Below are 22,819 nucleotides of genomic sequence, written 5' to 3' on the forward strand. Positions count from 1 at the left end.
AAAGGCTTAAGTTATTCTGCAATTGCATTCTGCAATGAAACATTGTACAATTTCTGCCTCACATCCTTCTAAAAGGTGAGCGTTGACAATACGGAGGATAATTCACTTGCTATGTTAAAGACAGGGAAGATGCAACTTGATTTATTTCTGTAACTGTATGCTCGCTCGCTCTCCCTCTCTCTCTGCTTCAGTAATGAGGAGGAAGTGCTACTTCTTCATACTGAAATCCTGTATAGGTGCAGTGGATAAGAGACCTTCTGGGAGTGGTGTGACTGGGCTTTTCTGGGTGAGTGTTCACCATCTTCTCTACCAGGTCTTTCCAGAAGTAGGTCCATTTTGAGGCAGTGTGCTTAGCGAAGGGGGTGAGCCCTGACTGACTGAACTGTACTGTGGCTTGAAGAAAGCAGAGGGAGGGAAGCAGTTTGTATTCTGTAGGGTTTCTGGGTCAGTAGACCAAAGACAGGTCTTCTGTATATTTTTACAGCCTGTCTTGACTTCCTTTTCTTGCCTGGTGAAGGAGGGCCTCCATGTGCTTGAGGCTTGACTCCGAGCTCAAAGGCTGGATTTGCAAATGGCTTTCAGATATTAGCCAAAAATGTTAGTCTGTGCATGTGTACAGGGAGGTGTGGGGGAGGCAGCGTTGCTCCCTTGTGCAGTCACACAGAACAAGTCACAATCTGGCGTGCTTTTGGTTATTAATAGCTAGAATATGGAAGTAGGGCAAATATCCATCCTGATTTATCCTAACCTGAATAATCCATATATTCTTCAGGCCACAAAATAGTGATTCTGTCTCTTGCTGTCACATTCCTGAATTTTAGGAAGAGATATCTGTGACCATTTTGTGTCACGATGATCAATGTCACATTACAGAGAGAAGCCTGCAGGCAGGCGTGTGGGCTGTGTGAGTGCTGCCTGATTAGGGAGAAGCTGGGGTGGTGATCCTGCTCCCTGTCACTCCACGCTGACAGAGACAACTAGACAAAAGACCCTGAGGGAGAGGTCACCCTGGCCTGAAGCTGCTCTGCTGAGGAGGGGGGGTAGAGAAAGACACGGAGATGCAGGCCACAGGAGGAGGAGAGGAGTCAAAGAGCCATGAAGCAACACGGAAGGAGTCAGGAGGCATTTGATTCAGGAGCAGGGAGGGGGAGAAAAAGAGGCAGAGATGTGCAGAAACGCGTATCCATACAGTTAACCATTCCTAGGCAGGAAGCATCAGTGTTCTGCAGGAGCACACACTGATACAGGAATATCGGGCTGCTGAGAGTCCAAGAATTAAAACGGAGTGATGAGACTGAGGAAAGGCTCCATAGCAATTCTGGAAGCCAAGCTTTTTTCTTGTTTTTGTTTCTAAAAATCATGAATACATTGAATCTCATATTTTTATTCCCTTCCCAGCTTGCAACATGGTGTTTTTCACACCTATTTTTGAAATCACAGTAACTTTCTTGACCAAATGTGCAGATTTGCCATTGTGGCCTACTTACATTCCTAGTGTATGAAGAGAAAGAAACAAAAGGCATTAGCTGTGATAAACCCGGCAGAGAGATGCCTGGAAAATAAATCAGAAGTCCTCATTTGGTCAGGTTTCCTGCTGACTTCCACACAAACTGGCATGATTCTGGAGTGAAGCATGTGAGCTTGAAGAATAGGGTGCACAATTGCATCCTGTTATTCTTCTGAGTGTTATTCTGGTAACAATTTTCTTTTTCTGGATAGGCACACAAAAAAGCAATAAATATTATTGCTGATTGCATTTAGAAGCTGCAGGCCTGTTTACTGGGAGTAAAATGAGTATATAGGGAAACAAATCCTTGCCCAGAAGTATTTAAAACCTAATATTAAATCAAGACACAATGCAAGAAACAAGAGTAGGATGAAATGAAGATGACTCTGCTAACAGACTGCTTTTATTTAAGACAGCTAATTAATAATTTGACAGATTCAAATCATCTAGCATTTTGCATGCATTGTGATATGTTTCTGTTCTGCTTTGATGTAGGTAAGTAAATAAAAGGATGGTTTCTACTGAGCTAATTTCTGGAGTTGTGATGTTAGAATTATTCCCAGGACAGATTACTCTGTTTGTAAATATTGTGTTTTTAGTGTGTCAATACTTTTTTGTGTCAGTATGAAACCTCACAGATAGCCCTCCAGGCTAGAGTGAAGTACCTACGGATACTACATTCCTCCTCCTTGTGCCTCGCTTCCAGAACCACAGCAGGTGAGGAAGCACCCCAGGGTCCCAGGCTCTTCCCTTCAGATTTTGTACCCTTACACACCCGAACATGAACCTCCGCCCTCTTGCAGAAAGCTCTCAGCCAAAATGAGTGCAACACTGCAAGACCAACAAGCATCTCCTAACACTAACCACCACCTTGGTGCCTCTGCAGAAGGGCTGAGGTGGCTTCCCCACGTTGCAGGAGAGCCAAAGCTGAGCAGGCAGGCTGCTGATGATCACTGCGAGGGCACATGGGCAGCTCCAGCCCTCTTTCTGCCTCCAAACCCCTGTCCAGGAGCAGAGGGCAGCAATTGCAGTGCTCCCTTTCCTCTCACAGCTGGAGAGACCACAGGGCCCCGGGTCCTGACCCAGCCGGGGAAGCTGAGATTCCCACAAGTGGAAGAGAAGGAGCATGTTGGGATTTTCCTGTTTGCTTTTGAAATGCTGATGCTGGCTATCTGGGCGTCTGTGTGTGTGTCTGATGGGAAGCGTGCACCAGAACTGAGGGCTCTGTGGCTTGGGTTTGTGGTGTTTGTGAGCCGAGTTTGTCAGTGGTAAGTTATTCTTGTCAGAGCTCCAAGTAAACAGTAGACAGATACTTACCCCTTTGAGCTGTTACAGTTTGCCAAAAAAACTATGTCTGAACTTTGAAATTTGTCCTTTTATCTTCTGCCTTCCTGACCCTGCCTCTGCCGACAGCAGGGCCCTCTTGTCAGGGGAGTGTCCTCCAGGCACAGTGTATGGAAATGGAGGAGGGGAGATTTCACCTCCAGAAATCCAGTTTTGCGAGACGAGGATGCCTGGGTTTGTCAGATGGATGGCAGCAGGCAGCTCCGTGCAGTGAGGACTTGTCTGCGAGACTCTCGGTGGGACTGAGGATCATTTCTCTGGAGAGAGGGGGCAGGGCAGGAATGTACACAGAGTAACAGCAGCGTGGCTGATGGGTGATGGCTCATTAAGCTGTCGGGGCTCTATGGTAACAGGGTGTATGGCATCCACATCTAAAGCAAACACGCAGGCTTTGATCAAGTTTGCTCTTATTACTATACTAGTGGAGTTCAGCCCAGCCTGGGCTCCTCTGGAGCAGGAGACTTTGCAGCTTGCAGGATAAGCCCTGTTTCTGCCTCTACAGGGACATTTTCAGCAGGTTTCTTGTCGCTGCGCCCAGCCCCTACCCAGGGCTAAAACAGAGGGTCAGCCTCAACAACCTCTGCAGCTATGCGCAGGCAGCAGCCTGGCCTTTATGTCACCTTTTATACCAAGACCGCCTTCCTGAGATTCTTAGAGGCCCTACTCAAAAGTTTTATGCATCTGACTATTCAGTGAGGCCTATGTGGTCTGTAGAAGGAACAGTCCAAACAACTTCTGATGAGCTATTTTTGGATGATCCATACATGTCTTATGTATGTCTGTTTATGACTGGAATAAAAGATAACAAACCCTACAGTATCACACTTGTTTTCCTCTTTAAGGTATTTAGAGGGACAAGAAATAAATCGCATGAATCTATAAGTCTGAATCCTGGGATAAGGAACATTAGCCACACTCAGTGCATATCACCTGTGTGCTTTGTAAAATGAACAACTCAAGAAATAGTACTTTAAGCCATTTTTTTACCATCTGCTTGAGGTGCTGCAATAAAGGTATTTATTAATGGCAAAATGCAGATTTTCAGTATTGGTCTTTGGAAGGGGAGGGGACTTCTGGCCTTTAGGCATCTCATTTTCTTTGGGGAAGGGATGATCCAGCTCTTCCATTGACTCTATACATTTTGGATAATGTCCAATCAGACCTCCTGCAGCTTCTGTCTGCGCGTTTGAACAGTTAGATCATCTTTGGCAGCTAGTAATATGCTTTTGATTTTTTTTATACCAAAGTGAATATTGATGTTCAGCAGGTTATCAAAACATGAGCATCCATTACTGCAGGGAAACCATTGCTGTTTACATTTCAGAGCACAGTCTTGAATTTCTTCTCATCTTGAGGAACAGCACAGGAACTGATGCAGGGCGATGGAGGTTCAAATACATCCTTACAGTGAGCAGGTCTGTAAATACAGCTGTTTTAGGAAAGAATCTTTGTGAAGAATCGGTTTCACACTGGCTGCCCAAATGTTGCAAGGAGTTTCACCTTTTATATTCCATGCAGGTCACATCCTTAATAAAAGCACAGTTTTTCCTGCAACCTCTAAAGCTTAAAACTTCTTAACTAAACACACACTTTCCCTTCTTCCTGCAACCCCGTCTGCCCAGGTGTGTGAGGTTTCTTTGTCACTGAGGTCTTCTACTCATGGAGAAATTCTTACTGTCTCCAGGTTAGCCTTCAGTCCTGGTGCTGTCCATCTCCTGCCATTGTCTTTTTTCTTTAAAAGGTGACCATGTGAGGAAGCTGGCTGACAGTGAGCTGTGAAAACTGTTAAGGGAGCTGCAGTTGTAGGCCTTAGAGTAGCTCATCAAAGTGGGACTCAACCAGCCTAAAGTGTATGATGAACTGAACACATCCCAGTTCCCTGTCATAACATATACTGTGTACCATAGTGACAAGCATTTGTTTTTAGCATAGGTAATCACTGATATGTTCTTTTAAGTGAGATTCATAGACGCTGATTACATTTACTGCATAAATTACTTCATTATTAAAATCAGGTCATTTGAGCCCCAAAACCATTAGCATGCAAACTATTAGCATAATTTCATAAGCTAATAAATCAAGCACAGGAAAAGAATTAAGCAGTTCCTAGTGATAAGTGTTTCTTCAGAGATTAAGAAACACAATTTTCTTATGCATATATTAACATTTTAAAAGTGAATTCATGCAAAAGCAATTTTTCTGCATATATAAAACTTATGTTTAATAATCTTTATACTCAGCCTCCAGAGCTGTTTCAAAATTAATGTTTTTTTTTCAAATCACTGTACAGTAATTTGATGTTGAACCAGCTAGCCTGTTTTGATATACTCTACCTGTAAAATTCTTTATGCCTTTATTAAACAGTCAAAGCTAAGAAATAAAACAAGCCAAGATATGATTTAGAAGAAAAATATCTTGGGTTCATCTTAGATAATGAAATGTTCATCCAAGGTAAATTTTGTACTCTTAATCTTAAGCAGTACCAATGAAATTGTAATTATCTCCATAATTGCAATCTAGAACTGCAGTTGTCATCTTATTAAAATGGTGCATTAAAATTGATTTAATTCCCATTTCTTATGTAATAGAATGTAATATTGGCCAGAATAACACAGGGATGGGCTCTTTTATTCACTTCACTGACTAGATTTAAAATAATACAGTAACACAACTGTAATTATTTGGATGCTCAAAAGTTGCATGGAAACAATGCAAATTCCAATGTAAATGAAACCGTAATAATCAGCAGATGACACTACGCAGGAATTTTCTTATGCTATGAGGTGTCGATGATTTATTGATGTTTAGTTTGTTTTGTTTTCCAGCTCCTAACCTAATGTTTTGGTTTGTTTAGCATATATATATGAGTATGAGTATGAGGCCCCCAGTGATTTGCTCCAAGGAATATGAGAATGTAATGTTTTCAGAATGGCGCTCACCATACTGAGGAATTTTGGGTCTCTTGGTTCATACAGCAATACCACAGCCTCTGTCTTTTCTAACCCACATGTGAAAAATAGCTTTTAGTAGTTGTTTGTGCTTGCTGATGTTTAATGACCAACTTGACTAAGACAACACCAAGCTGAGAACTGCCTTTTTCAGGAGGGCTGGCATGGTGCTGCCCATCTCCCTGAGCTGGTTCACCATGTGGCCAGACAAGGACCACAGCTGGCACAAGGGAGGTGGAGATGGCATGCAAGAGGGGAAGTGCAGGGACCACCCTTTTCATGGCAGCTGGTTATTTTATCAGTTTTGCTGCAATTTGAAGCCACAGCCACCACCACATCAGAAATGGTGTTGTCCCAAGTGCATTAGTAGAATCACAGAATCACAGAATCATAGAATCATAGAATGGCCTGGATTGAAAAGGACCTTAAAGATCATCTAGTTTCAACCCCTCTGCTCTGGGCAGGGTTGCCAACCACTAGAACAGGCTGCCCAGAGCCACATCCAGCCTGGCCATGAATGCCTTCAGGGATGGGGCATCCACAACCTCTCCGGGCAACCTGTTCCAGTGCCTCACCACCCTCTGAGTGAAAAACTTCCTCCTAATATCTAACCTAAATCTCCCATCTTAGTTTAAAACCTTTCCCCCTTGTTCTATCACTATCAACGCATGTAAACAGTGGTTTTCCCTCCTGTTTATACACTCTCTTGAAGTACTGTAGTGGTGTGCTGTGAGCAATCGAGGTAGTGAGACAGCCAGCAGACAGCCTGTGTGGAACAGGAGGCCAAAATGAGTGTGTTCTGGTTGCTCTTGTTATGACAGTGTAGATCATGTGGTGGGTGAGGTGAACCTGTGGCTCAGAAGACCAAGTATTATCATCTAAACAAGGAAGCAGAAGTGTACTGTCAATGTGCAACTTTCCATGGCGGTTGTCCAAACCTTTCTTTTTCTGTGCTCCTTCCTCTCCTGTATTTCTATCAGAAAGTACACGGATGTTGTAAATCCCCCAAATTATTAGTGTGCTCTGTACTTTTCCCTAGTTTGAGGATTAAACCTCTTATTCCTCAGTTATGGTCTCTTTTACATTCTTCCTTTTAAAGCAGACACTGGGTCACTGCTGCTCCTGGCAGATCTTTAGTTTGTTAGGAGGCTGTATGTGCTATTGTATATGTATAAATCATTTGTATCTGTTGAGAATTCTCCTGGGCTATGTTTTGGGTATATCTTCAGGAGGGTTTATCAACACTCAGTTCCAGGTGATAAACTCGTTTTTCAATGTTTGTATAACTAATTGCACAGAGGAGATGATGCATCTAGCGTAGGGCAGGTGACAACACCCATGTGAAATGGCTTTTATGAAAATTTTCTGATCAAAATGTGAGCACAGTAGAATGGTTATGAAGTGTTTGGCAGTGTTGCTTTCTGTATTGCTGAAGCTGAATATTAAAAAGATTTGAAATCTTGTCTGGACAAATTGGCATGATTTAGGAGTTTTTATAATACAACAGTCCCATTTGAAGTCAAATGGAGGATACAGTTCAAATGCAAAACCTGACAGTGGCTTTGTTCATATGTAGTAGAATACTGTTGAAGTCAAAGGAAGATTACTCAACTGAATAAAATTTCTGGGTCAGGATCTGTATTTGCATGAATGAATATATGTAAAAACAAGAATTTGCATTTCAAGGATTCTGTGGTTATTATTCTCAGGTAACACAGATATCTTGCCTTTTACAATGCTAGATAATCTTTTTAATGTGAAACATCCTAAATGAAAGACCTCACTTAGCTAGGCAGCGTCCTGTTTTTCAGCAGTCTGTGAAAGAGGAAGGTTCCTGCAGGCAATGGCCTGCACACCTACCCTGGCTTCTGCTCTGACTGAGTCTTGGAGGAGTGTCTGCACTACCTACAGAGACTGAAGGAGACTTTTAGTGGGCAAAATGAAGGCATCTCAGCTCAGGTGAACGCTACCCAAAGAGCATAACAGAACAACATATTTGAACCACAGAATTTGCTTCACTGCTTTTTTAACTGTCATTCATACTGCCCACATTTTGTCTTTTAATGTATTTTTTTATTTTTTATTTTTATTTATTTTTTTCTGTAAACTGTGGCCCCTAGTGAAGGGGTAAATTCAGCTTGGAAGTAATTTCTACTATGAACTACTTTCTGGCATACCTTTTTCTCAAGGCTCACCGAGCAGTGGGAAAGGATATTTTAAAAAGTAGTCTTTGAATGATGCCTTATTCATTACACTAAATAGCTCATTCATTTACTAATCTGGCCACTTCTAACTACTGTTAGCACATTATACACACTTTCTGACTCATGAAGGAAGAAAATAGAGACAAGTGGACTGTGTTGTTTGTGGCTGGTGCACATCAGTGACAGCAGGATGAACAAGAGTTCAAATACCTCTCTAATGGATTCCATTAAAGCAAGAAACTGCTTTATATGAAAATGCATGTAGGGCTGCACTTTGTACACATACTTCAGATCCAGAAAGGCTGAGGTATTCTGTTGTAGATTTATCTGGTTGCTTCCTGCTCATCTCACTGCTGCTATACTACCATGTGCTTCTGTAACCCATCCCAAGAAACACACCTGTCCTGCGGCTGCTTCTCAGACACCACTAGCAGAAGGGGGACGGACTGTCATGCTGCTCCTTACTCCCTAACTTATCTTAAAGTGTATGGGAAGGACTATTCTCCTGGATCTGGGGAAAAGAGTTTAGGAATCAGCATTCCCTGTCTGGGGTATTTTCAACCATTAACAAAACTACCACCTTTCCACCCCAGAAGTCCAAAATACTTACAGAAATCCTGAGGTCTTGCAGATTTTCTTCTGGAAAAAATGACGTTGTCACCAAGATCTTTCAGGTGGCAAGAGTAGCTGCCGTTCTGTTCTTGTTTTGTTGTTGCTGGTTTTTTTTTTTTTTTCAAGGATCTCTTTTTAAAACACAAAATGATGCTTCATTTTCCTCCAGAACAGAAAATTCTGTAGAGGAGGAAAAGCTGTATAAGAAGTAGTGCTATGCTGTTCCCCTAAAAAAGTCAACAGTAAATTTGTTCTTCAGAACTAAAATTACAATTTACCTTTTTAAAGGTTATTATTCTCCTGGCTAACTAGCACATTCAGTGTTTTAATTAGAAGTAAGAAACATTAGGCAGTTGAGATAGAAATTGGACCATGCACCAGAGGTTCTTTTGGGAGAGATGGCACTCCCAAAGTCCATTGGCAACCACAAAAATCTCTGTGGCCATTTCAGTAACTTGCTTTGTTACCAAACCCACTCACTTATTAAACTAGCCAGACAGCTCAATCATTGCTCCATTTCTGAACTGGGAAATATTTCTTTAAGAACAAAACAGAGGAATAGTACCTGTTGCTATAACAAAAATCTGCAAACACTAGGACATGTGAAAATGTTTGGCTGCTGATGAGCAAAGCTTTTGTGTCAAAGAAGAGTTTAAGAAAAACAGGATTTAACATAGCATTCCTGCTTTGTCATAGGTCTTGTGCTGCAAATTTTAAATTATGATATTGAAGGTGACAGCAGAGTTTGTGTAAGTGCCTGTTTTTCTGTTGAAAATCTCTGATGTGATGTAAATCGCCTTGGTTTATCAAAATCTGTTCTTCATGCATTTTGTTAACACCATTTTCACTACTGGGAATTTATGAATGATATGCACTGTTGAAGAATAAGGCCCAGTACACAAATGGCTCACCATTTGTTGCACATCAAGCCTTGAATATCTTCTCCGTTTTCTTTTGTAACCTTAAACAGGCCAGAAACCATTCAATTTTTATGAAGGTAGTTGAAGTTTTCAGTGGTGGTGGTAGTCTTAGATCTCAAGATAACTGAAAAATCATGAGACTAAGAACATGACTTTTTTAAGGCTAATTTATTTAAATGGAATTCAGATGCTAACTCAAAACTTTAAAATTTTATGTTAAAATTTATGCAAAGCAATGTAATTCAGTACTTCTAATATATCAGAATAATCTGCTTGTGCTTTATTTGCTGTTTTGGGAATCACTCACTGGGTCTGGTAGAAAAACTTCATCTTTTTCATTGCAGATGGTCAGTAGTTCCAGGTTCTTCCTCAAGAAAAAAAATGTCTAAGAAGATATTAATAAAATTGGAAGAGTTTGTTGAGCTGAACTGCTGAAGACAAAGAGAAGTCCTCCATTAAGACCACAAATTGAGTCCACAGGATTTAAGTGAATTAGGTGAAGAGCAGATAGTAACAATCTTATTGTAAGCGATGTGAATGCAGTTTTACACTTTTGGTTACATAGTTTTTATTAGTGAACCAACATCAGCTAAATTTGTAAGCCATTTACTAATACGATGTGACCTTTCTTTTTCTTTTAGACTCGCACATAGAGAACTGCAACACTGAAGATTAAACCTCTGTTTCCAGGCAATTCTAAATAAGGACAGCCAAGTTAAGGCAAATCGAGTTAGTGATGTGAATCCAACTTCCATAAATTAAAGGGCATTAAGCCACTTCTGTGTCATTTAGTTCCTTCAGGTGTAGTGCAGCTGTAGACTTGCTGAAGGACTGAGCTCATTTCTTGTTATTGATTGCTCTTAAATTTTGTGTATTTTAGACAAATCCCAAGAGTGAGAAAACAAAGGTTGAAATATGTGAAATTAACATACTTATGGGAAGAGGAGAAAGTCTTATCAAATGAGTTACCTAGATACAGTTTGAAAGTAAACAATATTGCTGAAGTAAGATCTGCTGCAGTTGGTGAAACTTGTAACAATAATGGTACTTGGCTAGAAAATATTCCCATCTCTTGGGAGCTGTATTCAGTGTGGAAACCACGGACAAATCAGGGAAGATGCTTCTGAAGTATTTCCAAAACAAACATTTTAAATATTTTATTAATGTTTTATTAATATTTATTACCATTTTATCCTCATTAAGAGAAGGCTTGGGGAAATCTTATATGTATTTACATATACCCTATAGGAGGGAGGAAAGAAGACAGAGCTAGTCTCTTCTCACTGGTACCCAGGGAATGGATAACAGGCAATGGGCACAAACTGAAACAAAAGAAATCTCATTTAAGCATAGTATTTTTTTTTTTCCTGTGAGGCTGTCTAAACACTAGAGCAGGTTGCTCAGAGCTGTTGTGATGTCCGTGTCTTCAGAGATATTCAAAATCCAACTGGTTGCTGCCCTGAGGAACCTGCTCCCTCATGGACCTTACTTTGAGCAGGGGATTTCAACCTCAGCCGTTCTGTGATTCTGTGTATACAGGTTGTTGTTACTGAGCTGTTAGTAAATACATATGAGCAAAATTTTAATCTTTAAAATTTCCTCTGCTATCATCTTATTTACAGATCTGAATACATTAAGATGGGCTTTTAATGACCGAGTTTCCCTTTCTGTAATACAGTGAAAAGGATAGCTCAAATCTAAGCAGTCTTTTTAAATACCTATTGGAAATTTAAATGTTATGCCAGCAATTCCTCTTTAGGATTTAGACTCAGCTGTCAGTTATGTGGTTACTGACTTTATCTTTGGTCTGCAAGAAACTTTCTCTCCAGATCTTCACTGATTTTTCATTTTGGATTTCTTAAGACATACTCCTTTTGATAATACTTAGTCATTTTTATTTTCCCTTGCTGATTCCAGTATACTGTAATATACTAAAAAGTGCACTTACCCATAAATGGCTTAAGCACGTTCAGTAGTCTTAGCATCTTGCCCAAACTGGCTTGTTTGACATCTCTCTTCAAATGTTCTGAATTTGCTTTTTTGCTAAATAATCCAGATGTTTGACATCAGTGTTAGGTTTATGTACTTAATGGAAGCATGCAAAGATGCAGAGCTCTGGAAAGCAGCAGAACTTCTCCTAATTGTGTCCACTGTCTGTATTTATCACTGCTGATTAGTGTATGTGCCTTCACTCCCACCCCAGCTGCCACCACGCAGATGGCATTCCCAGCAAAGTAAACAGTTCAGATGCAGTACAGTATTTGCGGTCTGGAAATGTTAGCAGAAGACTGAAAAAGGGGAGGAAGAGAAGGGCTAGATTTACATGCTTCAGGTCAAGTTCTACCCTGAATTCTACCAAGTCACTGCAGAGAGGTCCTGGGGGCTACCAAGAGGAGGGGGCAAGAAAGTGCACCTTTGATGCATTCTGAGGCTTGGATTTAAGTTTCCATCCTATACAGTTACTTAGTTCTAATGCTGTAGCAACTTTAATTTATTAAAAGGGCTGGAAAAAAATGGTCTTGTTTGCCCTAGAAACCAAGTAAAAACAATGAGGAAGAAGAAGACATCCCTGCAAAGTTGTTACGATTAAACCCAGACAAACAGTGGAACATTTGCAGTGTAAATGTACAGATGTTTAATGACAAGCAAACAAAACAATTATTCTTAAGTAATGATTTATCTCTGGTTTATTTTTAAAGGCCTTTTGCTCAGCCCTTTCATATTAGTCATTTCTATATGCTTTTAGTGTTGTATGCTGGCCCCAGTGTTTACTTAGAAAAATATGATGGTGTACGGTTGGATACAAGAGAAGACGAAAGGACTTACATGGTAACTTTTTAGACTAAAGAATAATGTAGTCACAGGTGCCCCTAAGTTGTCTTTAGAAATGCAGCTTTCAGGTCTATGTAACTTTTTAAAATTTTCCTTTGAGGGGTGGGTAAGAATATGTGAAAGCTCCCAAACTAGTGTGTGCCTCAGAGTGAAAAGTTTCAAATAAAATGATTTTGCTGAACAAGGCTGAAGGAAAAGGTGGCTGGTTTAAGCATCTCAGTTAAATTTCTGACACTGTTTTGTTGAGAAGCTGTAGTAACTTCATGTGTTGCAACAAGCACTTGACATTTGGCACATCTGACAGCAGAATTTTTTTGTTTAACTTGTGAAAATTCATTCAAAAATACCACTCAGAGTAGAAGCTTCTGAAAAATATCAGTTCATAAACACAGCAGAGTTCTTGCTGCTCAGCTGCACCAGGGTCACTGAAGCACCAGATCTGAGAGAAGAGACAGATGTCCTTTCCAGTGACTCGAGCTAGCTTTAAGCAGGTATTTGCCCATCTGTTTGATGCCGCTCCCATATCTCAGATGTCATAGATGATTATCTGAATGCTCAAACTCTGTTTCAGTGCAAATGTAGGAAAGCAGTGCCATTCACTGACAATGCCATCTTAACAGCTGCCAGCTGCTCATTCCCAGCCTATGCCCTCCTTCAATTGTCCTTGTAAAGTTTATGGGTCCATGTGACAACTTGGATCAGACATTCCTCACTCCCTCAAAAAAGGAGGGAGAAAAAACAAACAAGCAAACAAACAAACAAAACAACTCTGTTTATTTTTAACCCGAACATGTTCAATGCAGAAATGACCACAGCTAGATTTGCTAGAGGGCAACTGTCTCTGAGATATCAGAGAGGCTGCCTCTTCCATGCACTGACTTTTCTGCTTGCTTTTTATGTGCAAGTATCATAAGGAAACCAAACTGCATTTGTATCTGCACTGCAATCAGGATAGCAAAGGGAGCAGCTGAGGGCTGGCATTCCCCCTGCAGAAAGCAGACAGCTGTGGCTGGTAATCCCCTGAACTGCCACTGTAGGTTTTGATAAAGCTGCTCTGGAAGAGCTCTTTGTGCTCTACCACCTTAAAAGGTAAGTAAAAAGTGCTAATAATACCTATGTATAAAGTCAAAGCCTCTGCTGCTGCCATGAATACTTCATTATGCACGAGAAATGTAGTAATGTTTCTGTCTAGAAACACAAGCAAATTTCTTTACTGAGCAGGAGGGAAATTTTCTTAACTATTTGGGTAATTAGAAAACACAGGACTATTGGACATACAATCAATCAGCTTTCTGTGATAATCCATAGATTTCCTATTTTCACCCAGACAAACCACTTACAAATACAGGTCTGTACTTTTAACTAGAAATTGAACCTGAAAAATATGTTTTTTGAAAGTGGCATAAAAGTACTTTACAGTCTTTGTGCACTACAAAGAGTTTCTATGGTGGGAACAAATTTGGCACACTGACGCTGGTGTTGGTTTCCATAGATAGCACACAGATCTCTGGAGGTCTGTGAGCTTTTTATAAGAGGTCTGTGAAAATTTACCTGTGAAAAATCAGGGAGCTTTGATTTGCTATATAAAGTTCTGCACTTCCACTGGGAAGAAAAAGAAAACTAGGAGCCAGCAAACTGGTATAAAAGAAGTTTAGATTTGTAGAGTAGCTAACTGCATACTAATTTCCCATGTAGGTGAGCATGTGTGTTCACTCATGATGACTTTACTCATCTTCTGGGTTGTCAAGTTTATTTCTCTGTGACCTGAATTCTTGGGATGCCAATGAAAGAAAACTCTAAGTGAAGTTTGATGGTATATGACAAAGTTTGCAAACAGTTGTGCGTGTGAGAAAGGAGCAAACTGGGGATTAGATGAATGTACAGGGTTCAAGTAGATATATAATGTGGAAAAAAATGAATGATAATGATTTTAAATATATTTTTAAAAAGCAAGCTTTGTGTCATTCTCCTGTGTAATTAAATTTTTAAGACCCGCCTTTCTAAACAGCATATGGGACACAGATTTCCTTGTCATCTGGGAACCAGTTAGATAACTTTCTGTGTATTATCCAAGTTGCAGCTGATTAGGCCATTGCATATACCAGAAGTTTCCTGTGATATTTGTATGGACTACCATGGACAGCAAAGCTATCTTGGAGCTTCTTGGAAAAATGATTTTCATCCAAAAAATGTCTCTATTTCGCTAAGCCAAAACTGTAGAAAATGGGTCAAATCAGATTTCAGAACACTGAAAAAAATAAATTTGTTAAAACATGTTTTTGACACTTCAAATTAAAGAGTTTGTTTTCATCTAAAATGGCTCCCTTCCACAATGTGGGAAATAGTTCAAATCCAGTCCTAATTCAGTCTCTTATGTTATACAGAGCTGAAAGCAAAGCTTGAAAGACGGGAATGAAGGAGAACCACATATGCATCCCCAGGAAAAAAAAAAAAAAAAAGAAAGAGTTATTGTTGTTCTACTTTCTCTTCACATCTGTTCCCTAGCCTTTAATCATTCATTAGAAGCTATAGTTCTAGTATGATTCTTATCAGGGATCTATTCCAGCTAGTAAAGCATAATGGTAATGAATAATCTGTATCTATTTTTTTAGCAAATGTTCGTGATTTTGTTTAATGACTAAATGAATACAAAATGCTTTCACTTCCTTCTAGCAGGGCTATTGATTTTAACTATATTATAGATAAGTGTTTACAAATTCATTCCTTAAATCTGATAACAACAGAAAACTTTTGCATGTTTGTGTCTTTCTTTCATACAATAACGAAAATATACCTTTTGTATTTTTTTTCAAGGTTACACAGAAAGAAAGCTAGTATATTAACTATAGTTCATTAGGGAACAATGGGAAAATTCTGTTCCATTCTATATCCTGAAAAAAATACTGGTTAACTTCAAGTTATAATGTATGCTAAATGACTCCAATTCTGCTTCAGCTGTTGAAAATGCAAAAATTATTTGCATTTTATTGCATTTTATTTCAAAGCAAAACTTTTCATATACATTATAGAATTAAATTTTTTAGTTCAGTTATTTGGCCTGGAAATTATAGTGAATAAATACTTAGGCGGACAGTTGGAAGTAAGATATGTAAGGTTTCACTGAGAAGAAATGTAGAAGTATGTATGGTCAGGGATGTTTAGCTGAGTATATGGGAAAAAGGGAACAGAAGATTTCTGTACTTCTCAGGAAGGAGTATTGTGAGAATTTTTGCCAGCAGAAGTTGAATAAAACAAAAATGTGAGGGTTGAGATTCAGGGGATTACTGAATTTGGCCGAGGAATTCATACAGTAAGTTACAAATCCTTGGATAAACTAAGAATGACAATTAGAGGATGAATCTCTTAGGAGGCTCTAAAATTGTGATGGATCTGAGGTCTGGTTACATTGAAGAAAATGATGAATCTCATGAGAGTATCCTGTCACTGGAGTGGTTCGTCAGGTGGAAGAACTTCTGAAGGCACTTTAGGGGAAAGTCACCGGAGAGCAGCTCAGTCACATCTTTGCTATTGACTGACAGAACTTTGTGATGACAGTCGATTTAGAAAACATCTGGGTTTAATTGTAAATAACTCTTCCAGCATTTCATTAAGGAGGGGGTTGACAGCTGGAATTTTGTAGGTGTCAGTAGTGGGAAAACTCCTTCCTAGCTCAGGTTCAGAGAGGCTTTGGGTTGCCTCATACCCAAGACAGCGATAAGGGACTATACTACTACCCATGAAGAAGAAAGGTACAGATTCTGAAGCTGCATTGACTTATTTTATTGCTTTATTCTGTAGGTGCTTGGAGGCCTCTTTTGAGCACAAGGCTTCAAAAAAGAGAAAGTGCAGACTGTACCACTTTTTTTCTCTTCTCTTTCCCATCTTGCATGTATAGGTTGATGTACGAGAGGCTCAGTAAATGGTCAGCCAACAGTCTCATGTGCAATGAGCTACTTGAAAATGGTGATCTCCTTAAGTCAGAATTTACAACTTTGCTGTGTTAGTCAACATGGTACACATGTTGGGCAGATCCTCAGCTGCTGTAGTAACAGTCATAGTTTGGTGTAATTGGGTGAAGCCTGAGCAGTCTGTACTATGTGAGGATTCCACTTATGTAACCAATGTGAAAGAACATCTACATTCAATCATTTTTCATGACAGAGGACTAACACAACCAAGACCCTTTTTATAGGGGTTATGTAGTTATAGAATTAATTCAGTTACTTTTTTTATATATATATATATATATAAAAAAAAAAACACGTCAGTTTCTATGATTTTTGCACTTTCATATATTCATATACTCTCCATTTTCTACGAATTCATCAAGTTGCAGAGATATTAAAAAAAAAAAAAGTCAATTTGGATGTGAACTGAGAACAAATTGAAATGTTCTTGTCTTTTCACCTGCTGGGAGGAAAAGAGTTTTTTTTTGTTGTTTTGTTTTTTACAGAGATGAATTATTTTCTGTCATCTCTTATGTGTTGCCTCTTTTTACTTGAAGATTTAAAGAATATATGCAAGTTTAATTCTTTTTTTTTTATTATTTTTTTTGTCTTCTTTTTATGTTACTCGCAGATTCTGCTCTTTTAATTATCTCTTCCAAATATTTTCTTAAGTCTTAGTTCAGTCTGGAGTCCTTTATCTGACACATGTTGTTCAGGTTGACCCAAATGAATTCACAGAATGTTCTATACAAACTGCAGGGACTATTTAAAAGCAGTGTGCAAGGAGGACCATCACAGCTCAGACTAAAATAGATCCATCTACCCCAGCATTTTGGCTCCAAAACTGATGAGAAGTGGTGGAAAGTGGATGATTACTACTAAAGATTGTTATAAAATGGCAAGCATGTAGTGATAGCTATCTGCCTTATCTTCCCAGCTTCCAGAGAGATGCAACATCCGAAGTCTGAGGGAGTATCTTTGTGTTGAATAGATCTTGATGGATCAGTTTGTCCAAGAGATTTTTAATTCATGTCAAATTCAGTAAACCACAACATCTTGTGGCAGGGAAATTCAAAGTTATCTACATGCTATAATGAGACAATGCTTCTGTTTTTATTAGCTTTGAATTAACTAATTATTTGACACATCCTTGTTTACTGTCTTTTGTGATACAAAAACTTCCATTCCCTATTTGATCTGTCTTTGCTACTCATGATTTGGAGTGCTCTTGTCTCTGTTTATCTTCCCTTCCACGCTGACAAATTGTAGTTCCAGCTGTTCTTAGTCCTGGAAAATTGTTACTGCTCAATATATACTATATAGAGAAAGATTACAGCAAGGGAGCTTCCTTGAGTTTATTACAAACAGGGATGCAAATAATTCATGCGGTTTGCTGCTATGGCCTTCTCTCTTCTGTGTTCTCCTTCTGCACCTTAGCGATCTGCTGGTCCTGCTAATTGATAGGTGTCCTGTTTGCTATGGAAAAGGATTAACTGCAAATTTTTTGATGGCCCTGTGTGTCTTTTGAGGCATATGATGTGTTTATGTTTTATTTTCTGCTTTCGCCTTGAACTTCTGAGGGATGTAATCTTTTCAAATGAACTTTTACCCTCTGTTTAACCATGGAAGCTTTTCTTAAGTATTTACTCTGAGAATTCAACCTGCTGGGAAATATCTTCCTCTTGAGACTGTCAGTTCTCACACATCTTTTACAACCTACCACTTTCCCCACTTTTCTTTTCTTAAACTTGATTATTTCCATAGTGGATTTCTTCTTGTCATATGCTCATGTATGCATAATAAGTTTAACTTCCTTACATTTACTTTTAATATAGCTGTTTGATACGGGACTTAAGGACTTAAATGAAACAGCAGATATTTTTCCTGGCCTGCTTGAAATACTATTGCTGTGAATTACCTCCCCCCCCCCCCCCCCCCCCCCAATTATTATTCCTTTCATTTAAAAAGACATGATTGTCTGTAATTTTCAAGTTATTGTGAAGAAAGTTAAAAGATGGAAGATGTTACTTTTTCTATTCATGCATTACCTTTATTTATACAGTCATTGCAATTAATAATATTTCTTTTTTTTCTAAGATAAGATGATGCTGTTCAAGTGCTTCCACACAGCTAGAAGCTGCTGAGCATCAGTAATGTAGCCCACAGAGTGTGACCCGTGCACCATCTGGGGATACCTCCCACAGCTGCCCTGTTATATGTTGTGTGGGGCTCTCAGCCACCTGCAGCAGTATTTTGGAGCAGGAGAGTACCAGCAGTGGGTTACCAGTGAGGCTGGAATTTACAGTTTCCCTCAGACCAAGATCTCTAGGACAAGATCTCTGGAGCACCTTTGTGAAATTGAAGTACACGTGATGTAGCTGGGCAGGCCACTGTATGGGGCACGCAAATTCCAAATTCAGGGAAGTAACTTCTAGGAACACTACTAAATGCATTTTTCCTTAATACTTTTGCATTTGATTAACAGACTTACCTCACCTGATTTACCTTGATAGGCTCTGTCAGTTCAGCAGGCAAGAAAAATATCAGCTAAAATATACTGACTTGTAGCTGCATCTGAGGCAATGAACATGAATCCTGAAAGACAGAAAAAGGCAGTAAATCATTATATGCTGCTGGGGAAAATTAAAATTTGAAACAAACACTTTTTTTTTTTTTCTCCTCTGAATTCACATATTAGAGAAGCTGAAGGGACATCTTTAAAAGTCAGCTTACATCCCTGATATAACTAATATATCATTAATGTGGTTACAGGGCTGAGCCCTGCTAACAAAATGCACAATCTTTTTTATTATCAGCTTTTACATCAAGCTGTTTCAACAATAAGTAGTCAAACTGTAGGAACTTCCCCCATTTCATTGGAGTGTGTCCTACACTATTAGGTATGTTTAGCGGCATATAAAGGATCCATTACAGAGTTTGCTGACTTGTCCAAGACAGCTTTAATAGATAGGGGGCCCACTTCAGTTTTGGGGCAGTGGAAGGTTATGCTGTTCCCCTATGAAACATACCAGAGAGATCACAAACACCAACCACCTCCAAGCATTTAAGACAGCGGTATAATTACCATAATGCACAAATGAATGAAATTCTTCTTTTAAAAGAATTCCTTGTCTTCCCCCATTCTTCTTTTTAGTGAAAGAGGCTCTGTGTCTAGACAAGCAAAGACTTGAAACCTAGCTTCATCCCAATCAATTTGCTTGTCCTGCCCCTTGAGGACTATAAGCAATCCTTGAAACCTTCAAGAAATCCAAACAAATTATTGCAGAATCTTTTTTTTTCTTTTTCTTTTTTTTTTTTTTTTTTTCTCCTTTTAAGTCTTAAGTGCTGAGCTGTCCTGGAACATATGCTGAAATAACCCTCTGCCAAGGTGTGGAATCCAATATGCCTGTAACCACTCAAGCTTCAAGTTACCTGGAAATCAAGAAAGACATTCTTAAATGTTCTTAAACATGGCGAAAACACACTTTCTGTTTCAGCAGAAATTAAAGGTTGTGGTCAGAGACCAAACTGGAGGGAGAACATGCCCTGTCCATGTTTTGGATAGGATATTCCCAATGTAGGAAGTGCATCTGGTTAAATCTGAAGCTTTAGGTGACTGCTTTTTGTCTCTAAGAAGTGTCAGCTTTCTTGTCCCCTGCCTGAGGCCACCCCTCATCATGCACTGAGGACTGGAGCTGAAATACTCTTGCTGATCCTTTTCCAGTCTGCCTCATGAGATCAGGATAACAGGCACATAAGTGAGAGCTCAGTCTTTTGAGACATTTTGTGTCTTCAGCTGCCAGTTACATCAGACTAAAATGCCTCTATATGTCTGTTTCAGTGACTTCCTTAGGACTACCAAAGCAGTTCCTCAGTAGCACAGACCAGAGCACCTGCAATAATTGCTAGTCCATAAGTTACTTAAGTTGTGTTTAATGTTCTGAAACAGCTCTGTTACAACATTGCAGTAATACTGTCCAAACCCAGCTCTTTATAAAGTGCTGTATTGTATGCCAGACTGATGTTACCATGCACAATTTAAATGATGACACAAGCAAAACTTCTGCTCTAAAATGGAGAAATTAAAGATACCAAAATATTATCTTTCCTCTTGCCAAGAAGAACAGCTGGCAGGATGGGTTTACTGATCAAAAACTTTGGCCAGCAGACATAGGTTATCATTTTCACAGACTTTCCTTCTGAAATAAAAGATTAACAAAGCGTGCTATTTTTTTTATTTCAAAATTGGAGGGTTTGTGTCTTTCATCTGGTGAAATTTAGCGTAAAAGTGAAAATAATATCAAAGTTACAGGCACCATAGGGAGGCTGTTAATGTGGGAACAAAGGGCATTTGGCCAGTTAAAATAAAAGACTATACAACTTTCCCAGTGATGGCTGAAGCCCAATTAGTACTTTCCAAGTAGAGCCACAATATTCCTTTCCAGATTATGTGGTTTGGCATGAATCAGAATGAGTAAACTTACTTTTCTACAAGGGAAAAATATAATTAACAGAAAAAACAAGGTCATACAGTATTATCCTTTAAGTAAGGAGTAATTCACCATGGGGTATACATTAAACAGTCAATATTCATACACCTTGGACAGGCTGAGACAGAGGCAAAGCAAAGTCTCAGCATACAAAAAGATACATATATTATCTTTATAATATGTGCACCTATGTGCAAGAGTAAAATGCAAATAGATATTTTATTTCCTTACTAGAAGATTTGAAGGGAGTGCATATTCAATGTTCATGTGCATAGTGCTCAAACATATTTCTCAAAAAGTACCCTGTCAATTACCAATTACTATTATATAATTCTAAGTAATAAATAGTAATTTAGCTATTTCCCCTTTGATTACCTCTTTTTTTTTTTTTTTTCCCTGCTAAAGGCAGAATTGTTTGGAAGACTCCTTTTGTCTTAATTAATTTTGTTAAGAAGACTTGCAACCTGGATGCTTACATGGAAAGGCACTAAGAGTCTGTTCTTATTTATAGCAATCCACTTTACAGGACTCTGGAAGTTGCACAAAGCCTACTAAGACTCAACAAAGCTAGAAATAAACTAGCAGGATAGGAAAAATGAAAGAACAACTTCCAATTTGGAGGTGAATGCGCAAATGATTTGTAAGGGTAGTTTTTTTTCTTCTGTCTGGATTTTTATAGTGTTTTTAAAATGAACAGCTGCTCAGTTGAAGCTCAGGTAGAGGGGAAATACATGTAAAACAAAAGAAAACATGGTGGCTCAGGGTAAATATATACTATGGCAGCAGAATGAAAGCTGCCCTGCTGAGACATCTGGTTGTTGCTCTACTAATGACACTGTTCATGAGAAAGTGAAGTGATATGCCAGGAGGAATATGAAAAAGGAAGAAAAAGTCAAACTTCAAAAACCAGGGAACCACTCCCATCACCTGAAGCTTAGACCACACACCTGAAAGGGAGTAACCCACATCCAGTCCCAGCAGAGAATGAACATCCTTATCTCCCTTTCAACTCCACCAGTTTGCAGTTGTTTTATATACTTTTAGAAAGTGTTTGTAAGGGAGGAATGGCTTATTTATTTCCTGCTCTTTTAATTATTACCGTAACCTGTGATATCAGAAGCCTTCATTAGTCGCAGCGTAGCTCCTGCATTACTTGTGTTTGTATCTCTGTTGGAACAGTGTTCCCTTCACTTCCCAGCCCCACCTGGGACTACTCGCTCTGTTCAGATCCCACACAGCCATCTAAACAGCCCTCTCTGCTGTAGCTGTGTGTGTGAAGGAGGAGGAAATGCATTGGTAGTGGATGTGGGAGTAAATTTGTTATTTGCTATATTGTTTCAATAGTCATGTATAGGTAACGTGCACAATATTCATACTGACTTCTCTTTAAATTAATCCACAAGTCAATAACTAATTGCATACAGTACTCCAGTGTCATCTACACAAGTTAAGATATGCCCTGAAATACCTGATTTTTAAGTAGTTACTTGAAAGACAAGAAAATCCTCACTGGCTATAGACTTGCTCTAAGTATCAAACTACTTTGAAGCAGGAAAAAAAAAAAAAAAAAGCCTTACATTGTAGACTATTATTTTAAACCACTCCCATTTTGACAGACTGAAGAAGAGAAGGCAGTACTGGGGCAAGGCGCAGAGGGGCTGTCCCATCAGCCGCTGCATACTTGCATCAGCCTGCATGGTACAGGAGCATCTGTGCTGATGCACAGTCCCTACTTCCTCGAGTGGAATTTTCCACACTTTTGTTCTTGAATCAGAATGTACCTCCTTACAATGTGAAGTTACAATGTGAAGTTCTGCTATACATACAATGGAGCATGTATTTTTGCTCTTCAATGTTTCATGTTTCGCCACAACCTCTTAATCATATCTTAAGCATATACCTTAACCCTCTTATTAATTTCACTGGTGTTAGGGAACTGAGGTGTCTAATTAGGTGGTCTAATAGATTTATGTGACTCAAGTTTGTGAAGAAATGGAGATAGTATAGAAAAAAGG

At 39.2% G+C, this 22,819-nt stretch overlaps 1 long non-coding RNA gene across 5 annotated transcripts in view; it reads right to left on the minus strand.

Annotated features, from left to right (window-relative positions):
* Window positions 1–1,874: 1,874 nt before the first annotated feature.
* Window positions 1,875–22,819, minus strand: part of LOC310895064 — a 35,893-nt gene continuing 14,948 nt past the window's right edge. For 3 of the 5 annotated variants that reach the window (XR_014580414.1, XR_014580415.1, XR_014580418.1), the window contains 2 exons: window positions 9,843–18,909; window positions 1,875–8,795 (listed from right to left, as the gene is read on the minus strand). This is a non-coding gene — a long non-coding RNA (uncharacterized lncRNA). The remainder of the gene's footprint in view (window positions 8,796–9,842; window positions 18,910–22,819) is intronic. The other 2 variants (XR_014580416.1, XR_014580417.1) reach the window with 2 other exon arrangements.

Source organism: Anser anser, assembly GCF_964211835.1.
Source record: "Anser anser genome assembly, chromosome: 2".
Lineage (NCBI taxonomy): Eukaryota > Metazoa > Chordata > Aves > Anseriformes > Anatidae > Anser > Anser anser.